Below are 6,646 nucleotides of genomic sequence, written 5' to 3'. Positions count from 1 at the left end.
CCAGAACAGCTAACAGGTGCAAATAAGATACTTTGTAACAATTTTGAGACACAAAAACTGTTTAGATAAGGAGAAATATATTCAAATTTTCATAACCTGCCAAATTTTGTAAAACAAACATGGTAATTAGGGGGTGTGGCCACAGAAAGGGGTTTGGTCAAAAAAATTGCTGCACTATGTGCGGGAAAAAATTTTTTGCCCCTCTTTTTACTTCCAAAATGTTGGGAGGTATGATTTAGAGTGATTTATATATAGCAAATGAGGAAGTGGGTAAGGGTGGAGTTCTGGTTATGTTAAGTGCTACATTTGCCTGATTAAGATAAAGCAGATTTTATTTTTTCAAAAGACCAGTGTGTGCCATTAACTAAATATGTTGTGCATCTATCTATCTATCTATCTATCTATCTATCTATCTATCTATCTATCTAATCTATCCATCCATCCATCCATCCATCTATCAGTCCCTCTTTTGACAGCTCAACCCACAGTCCCTCATTTGTACTGGAAAGTCCGTTTTTCTCTGCACTGAACAGGCAGAAAAAGGAACAATGTTCCTAACTTAATTGGCTTTTGGCAGAGAGCCCAGAACAGCCACAGCTGCAGATAAGATACTTTTGTAAGAATTTTGAGATAAGCAAATAAGTAATTGTAACAATATAAGATAACAGGTCTCTTGGGAGAAGTTAGACTCACAGTTTAAAGGGCAATTCACCTTCATTAGCAAAACTGTAATAACTGAAAGAAAAAAAAAACAGAAATATGTTCAAACTTTCATAACCTGCCAAATTGTGTAAAATGAACATGGTAATTAGGGGGTGTGGCCACAAAAATGCGCATGGTCTTTTTATTTCCAAAATGTTGGGAGGTATGTATTCCTATTTGTCTATCATCTATTTCTAACTATCTCTCTCGCTCTCTATCTGTCATGTCTGTCTATCTATCTGTCGTCTATCTATCTCACTATCTATTAGGAATGCACCGAATCCATGATTCGCTTCAGGATTCGGCCAGGATCCTGCCTTTTTTCGGATTTGGCCAAATCCTTGTGCCTGGCCGAACCAAATCTGAATCCTAATTGGCATATTCAAATTGGGGCGGAAAGGGAAATCACATGATTTTCATGTCACAAATCAAGGAAGTAAAAAAATTCCTTCTTTTTACTTTTCCACCCCTAATTTACATATGCAAATTAGGATTTGGATTCGGTTCGGTATTCATTCACAAAGGATTCGGGGATTCGGCCAAATCCCAAATAGTGGATTCAGTGCATCCCTACTCTCTGTCTATCTATAATCTATATATCTATCATCTATCTATCTAATTACCTATCATTTATCTATGTATCAGATTATCTATCTATCTATCTATCTATCTATCTATCTATCTATCTATCATCTATCTAATTACCTATCATTTATCTATGTATCAGATGATCTATCTATCTATCTATCTATCTATCTATCTATCTATCATCTATCTATCATCTATCTATCATCTATCTATCTAATTACCTATCATTTATCTATGTATCAGATTATCTATCTATCTATCTATCTATCATCTATCTATCTATCTATCTATCTATCTATCTATCTATCTATCTATCTATTTATCTATCTATTTATGGCACTACCACCAAGAAACATTTAGTAGGAGGACTTGTAGGAGCAATGAATAGCTTATTTTAAGGCTTACCAATGCCATTGTTTTGGACCTGTGGTTGACAGTTGGTTTGTTCTGTAACTTTGATGTATTACAAACTTTGTGGAGAACTCCGTGTTACAGGCAGACTCCTGCGACCACAAACTTTCTAACAAGTATTCTCTGAGGTCAGTTCTTCAGGCTTAGCCGGATTTGCAGTGATCATGAGAAATTTCACACAATTCTGTGACCCGAGGGATCAATTCTCGGAGAAAGGAAGAAATTTGGATAGGCCCAATAGTGACAGCATCCCCTCTGGCATTTGCCAGGACCCACATATTGCCAGTCCAGGCCTGGAGGTGTTAGTTCTGTCAAGTTAGTGCTGTAGGGAAAATGATTTCCCTGTGACAAGTTGTTTGAAGTCTACCACACAGATTTGTGGCCCATAAACAACATCTTTACAGTCAGTATTCTCCCCAATATGTACATAATATACTGTGCTCTGGTTTTGGCTGGTTTTCACTGGTACTAGATTGAAGCTACAATTTACAAACTTGAATTGTATTTTATTTTCAAAGCACACAATCCCAGGGGCTCAATTCAGTTTCTGGTGTGAAGTTCTGTGTTTAGATATTGGAAGGACATGTGGTTTTATAACATTGGAAAACATTGTTTGGTGTAAGTGTGCATACCAGTTTTATTCATATCAAGAACTTGATTAGCTGTCACATCTATGGAGATCGTTTGACTGGTTTTGACATTGTTAAAGTTCACCTGTAAATTATCTTTCATTTTTTTTTTTTAGATTCCAGCCAGGACCTTCTCAGCAATGAGTTTATATGTTCTCCATTAGCTTTGATGAGTTTCCATACAAGAAAGTTTTATTAGCTCCTGTTAATATTGACTATTGGTGGTAGAATCTGTGCCATTTTGCTTCGCCGAAAAATTAGCTAATTTACTAAAAATTAGCGAAACTGCAAAAAATTGTGAAACGCATTGAAGTAAATGGGCATCAAAATAATATTGACGTGATTGACAATTTTTATATGAGCAACTATTTTGTCCAAATGCATTAAAGTTAATGGGCATCCAAATAATTTCATGCGTGTGACTATTCTGACGCGCGACAATTTTTTTTTTTTTGGTCTCGGCCGATTTTTCACCAGTGAATTTTTGTTGCAGTTTCGCAAATTTATTTGCTGGCGGCGAAGCGTGGAAATTCGACGCAAATTTGTGCCTGATTAATTTACTCGCTCATCACTAATATTGACCTTAGATCGTAAGCTCTACTGGTGCAGGATCTCTGTAAAGTGCTGCTTAATATGCTGCCACTATACAAGTATTGGACCTGTTATACAGAATGTGTGGGAACAGAGGTTTTATGGATAATGGATTTTTCTGGAATATATATCTTCATACCTTTAGTCTACTAGAAATTCATTTTAACATTAAATAAACCGAATTGGCTGGTTTTGCTTCCAATAAGGATTAATTATATATTAGTTTGGATCAAGTACAAGCTATTGTTTTATTATTACAGAGAAAAAGAAAAGTTTTTTTTAAAAAATTTGGATTATTTGGATAAAATGGAGTCTATAGGAGACAGCCTTCCCATAATTCGGAGCTTTCTGGATAATGGGTTTCCGGATACCTTTATAAGTGAATGATGCTAATAATAATAAATGTGCAGTTCACAAAAAAAAAAAATAATATTCTCAGTGCTGAGATCCAGGCATTGATTCAGGGCACTGCAAGGAATTTGTAAATTCCCCCCTTATCGGCGTATGTTTCATCCAGTTACTGCGTTTCCTCCCACACAACATAAGATTAATTCGTTCCTGATGAAACTGACCCTAGTGTGGGAATGCAGACTGGAAGCCCCAATGGGACAGGGACAGAATAAATGATGCATAATCTCCGCAAAATGTTGCAGATTATATAGAGGGAACAAACCAATATGTTCTAGTGAATGTGACCCTTTCATTTAATGGCAGTTTTTCCATTTGTTTTTCTTTCTTTATTTTTTGATCATTTTTTATTCTATTTCTCATGACTGTGTGATGTTTGCTTTGCCTTGTAGTTCATGTTACCGTGTAAATTGTATATTCATGCTGAAGTTTCCAGTCCCCTTCTTCTCATAGGTGTATGTCCCTCCTGCTCGCTCACATTTTCATGAAAGTATATCTGAGCATGCTGTGGGTATTCTGTCACATTCATGCCTTTCGTGACAGTATAGTCCTTCTGTCATATCTGTTCTCCTGGTGACACCACACTTTTACCCAGTGGTTCTTTCTGTGGTTTTAGGTAAGTGATTTACTGTCTGGATCCCGTGATACTGTAAGTGCCCAACCTACAGGCCACAGAGTTTCAGTTCTGTGTGCTTTGTTATTGAGTCAAGGCTGTATTTATACATAGGCACCCAAGGGCCTGTGCCTAGGTCAGTAACTTTTGTTTATGAGAATAAAAAAATCTCCCCAGCCACCGGCGGAGACTTGTGGGCAAATCCGGCAGTTAAGATGGGGGGGTGAGGGGGTAGAAGCGCACTTCTCACACTTGTCAGTGGAAGTGACATCATGCGTTGTATGTGTGACATCACACACAACAGGGGACAAGTTGAAGTGTGGCAGCAGACTTACATATAGAGCTGGATTGGGCATCTGTAGATGGGGTGGCTGTGAAGAGTTAAGCATAGTAGTACAGAGAAGTGCACTGCCATGACAAGGGATGAATATGAATTTGCTTTTTTTAGTATTCATTTATTGTAAGGCAGTAGGTTACACAATGCAACTTTTGATTGGTTCTCCTTTTATCAAGCAAGTCCTCACCATTACGAAGCATGCAGAACACCAACCTGTAATAGCAACCTTCATGTCATCCCCAAATTGACTGCATGCCTGTCAGAATGACTGGTTCAATTTCCTGAACCTCCCAGTCAAAAGGAAGCAGCTTACAGTATCTACACTCAATCAGCTAAATGATTCTCAAGATTTCAAGTTTGAGGGCAATGTGGCTCCTAAATATCCATGAAGTGCCACTGTAGCCCTCAGTTAGAAATGTTCTTAGATGTTATCATCTTCAAGAGTTCATTCTTTCTCTTCTCTGGTTTTCCAGGCTCTCTTTGAAGAAGTGTTTTTTTTAGTTGGCTCTCGGTGCTGTTTTCTTTTCCCTCGCTATTTCATTATGCATGGTTCATGGTTCAATCTGGTCAGGAGAAGGGAGAATGCCTTTATTGTATTTTACTTCTCTTTTTACTCTTTAAGAGTTGATTTTGAGTGGGATGTAAGATAACTTTGGAAAATACATCATGTGCGCCACAAGCAGCCACATATTGTTGTACTGTTAGCGCTGGGTAATGCATTTAACCCATATTAAATAATATAATGAGATTATGTGCTGTGCTATAATATCTGTGAGTGGGCATTTTCTATTTTTACATAAGGGTGACTTGTATATTTCTCTTTACATGATGCTGCCAGGATTGCAGATGAGGGTGGTAGTGGATAGCCACACAGAGTCCAGACCCTTCGCAAGTAAAGAATAAGCAGATCTTGGCCACCTTGAGTGGGCAACAATGGGCTGATTAAGTTGTGGGCCCTAGGGCCCAATGATCAAGTGACAAGGCTAGGAAAGCCGATGGTGGGATTTTCATCCAGACATCGGCTGGGGAAGCCCGTCAGAGGGCCCCATACACTGGACAATAAGACCTCTGAAGAAGCTGACCTCAGCGAAACGCATCAGGTGTGACATCACTTCCGGTCTTAGCAGTGAGTGGATGTACAGGTGAAACACACGTGAGAGGGAGACATCAGCAGAACTCATCTCTTTGTATTGCGAAGGTTCACCTCCATGATCTGCACTATAAGATTGGATTGTTTGATATACGCTCAGAAGTGTGACTTAAGTAAGTGCAATAATTTTTAAAATCTTTTAAAAATAAAATAAAGGCAAATTACACTATGGGCGCTGTCCCTGCTTTTTAATGTTTTTTAGGGCTCTTACTGACGAGCTGTTGAAGCTGCGCTCCCCTGCGTTCCGTTTTTCTGCGTTCAGCCGCAGGGGATCGCAGGAATAGGCGAGTGTAGGCACCGAATGCGGGAAAAATGCAGCATGTTGCGTCTCAACCTGCGTTCGGCGCCTACACGTGCCTGTGTGAGTACAGCCCCATTGGAAAAAACTTAATGCGTCTATTTCTGCGCTCCCCTGCGGCTGAACGCAGAAAAACGGAACGCAGGGGATCGCAGCTTCAACCGCTCATCAGTAAGAGCCCTAAAGGAATACCCTGGAGTTGATATTGATACGCTGTTTTGAAAATCAGGAATCTTGTAAGTTGCCAATCCCACCAGAGAGTGGAGAAGCCACATGCTGAGTTTTACTGATTGAAGAAAACACCATTGCACCTTATTTTAATTTATTTCATCTTTTGCAGCAAGCACTACAAGCACCTTGTTTGGCTTAATTATAATTTAAATTTTATTTTGGAGATAGTAGTAGTGTACAAATCACTATAGCACTTTAGAACACACAAGAAAAATCTATGCATAGACTTTCTATGATTCAAGACACACACAGATTATATTAACAATATTGCACTAGGTTCTGTTATTTGGTTTTTTTTCCCCATAGCCTGTGGCGCTGATCTTTAATTGTCTCTTGATTTGGTGATCCAGTGGAGGAACTGTGAAAAAGAGCAACAACGGAAAAATATAGAGGGTTTACTTTTACTTGAAATTTTGCTATAACTGGCCAATACATTTCTGACTTTGTTATATCAGCCATCATACTATCCATTGGGAGAGTTAACCAAGCTTTGTGTGCATGATGCATTTTTCTGTGCTTGATGGAGGGCTGTAATCAGGGCTGCCATCAGGGGGGCACAGGGGGTACTCCTGTACTGGGCCCAGGCCTGAAGGGGGGCCCGGCTGTGCTGCACTTTTTGAAATAGCCGGGCCCCCTTGACCGCGCCGATCCAACTGTTCCAATACCGTCTCCATGGTGTCTGTCCCCT

Source organism: Xenopus laevis, chromosome 4L (genome assembly GCF_017654675.1).
Source record: "Xenopus laevis strain J_2021 chromosome 4L, Xenopus_laevis_v10.1, whole genome shotgun sequence".
NCBI lineage: Eukaryota > Metazoa > Chordata > Amphibia > Anura > Pipidae > Xenopus > Xenopus laevis.
Note: the sequence above shows the minus strand (reverse complement) of the source record.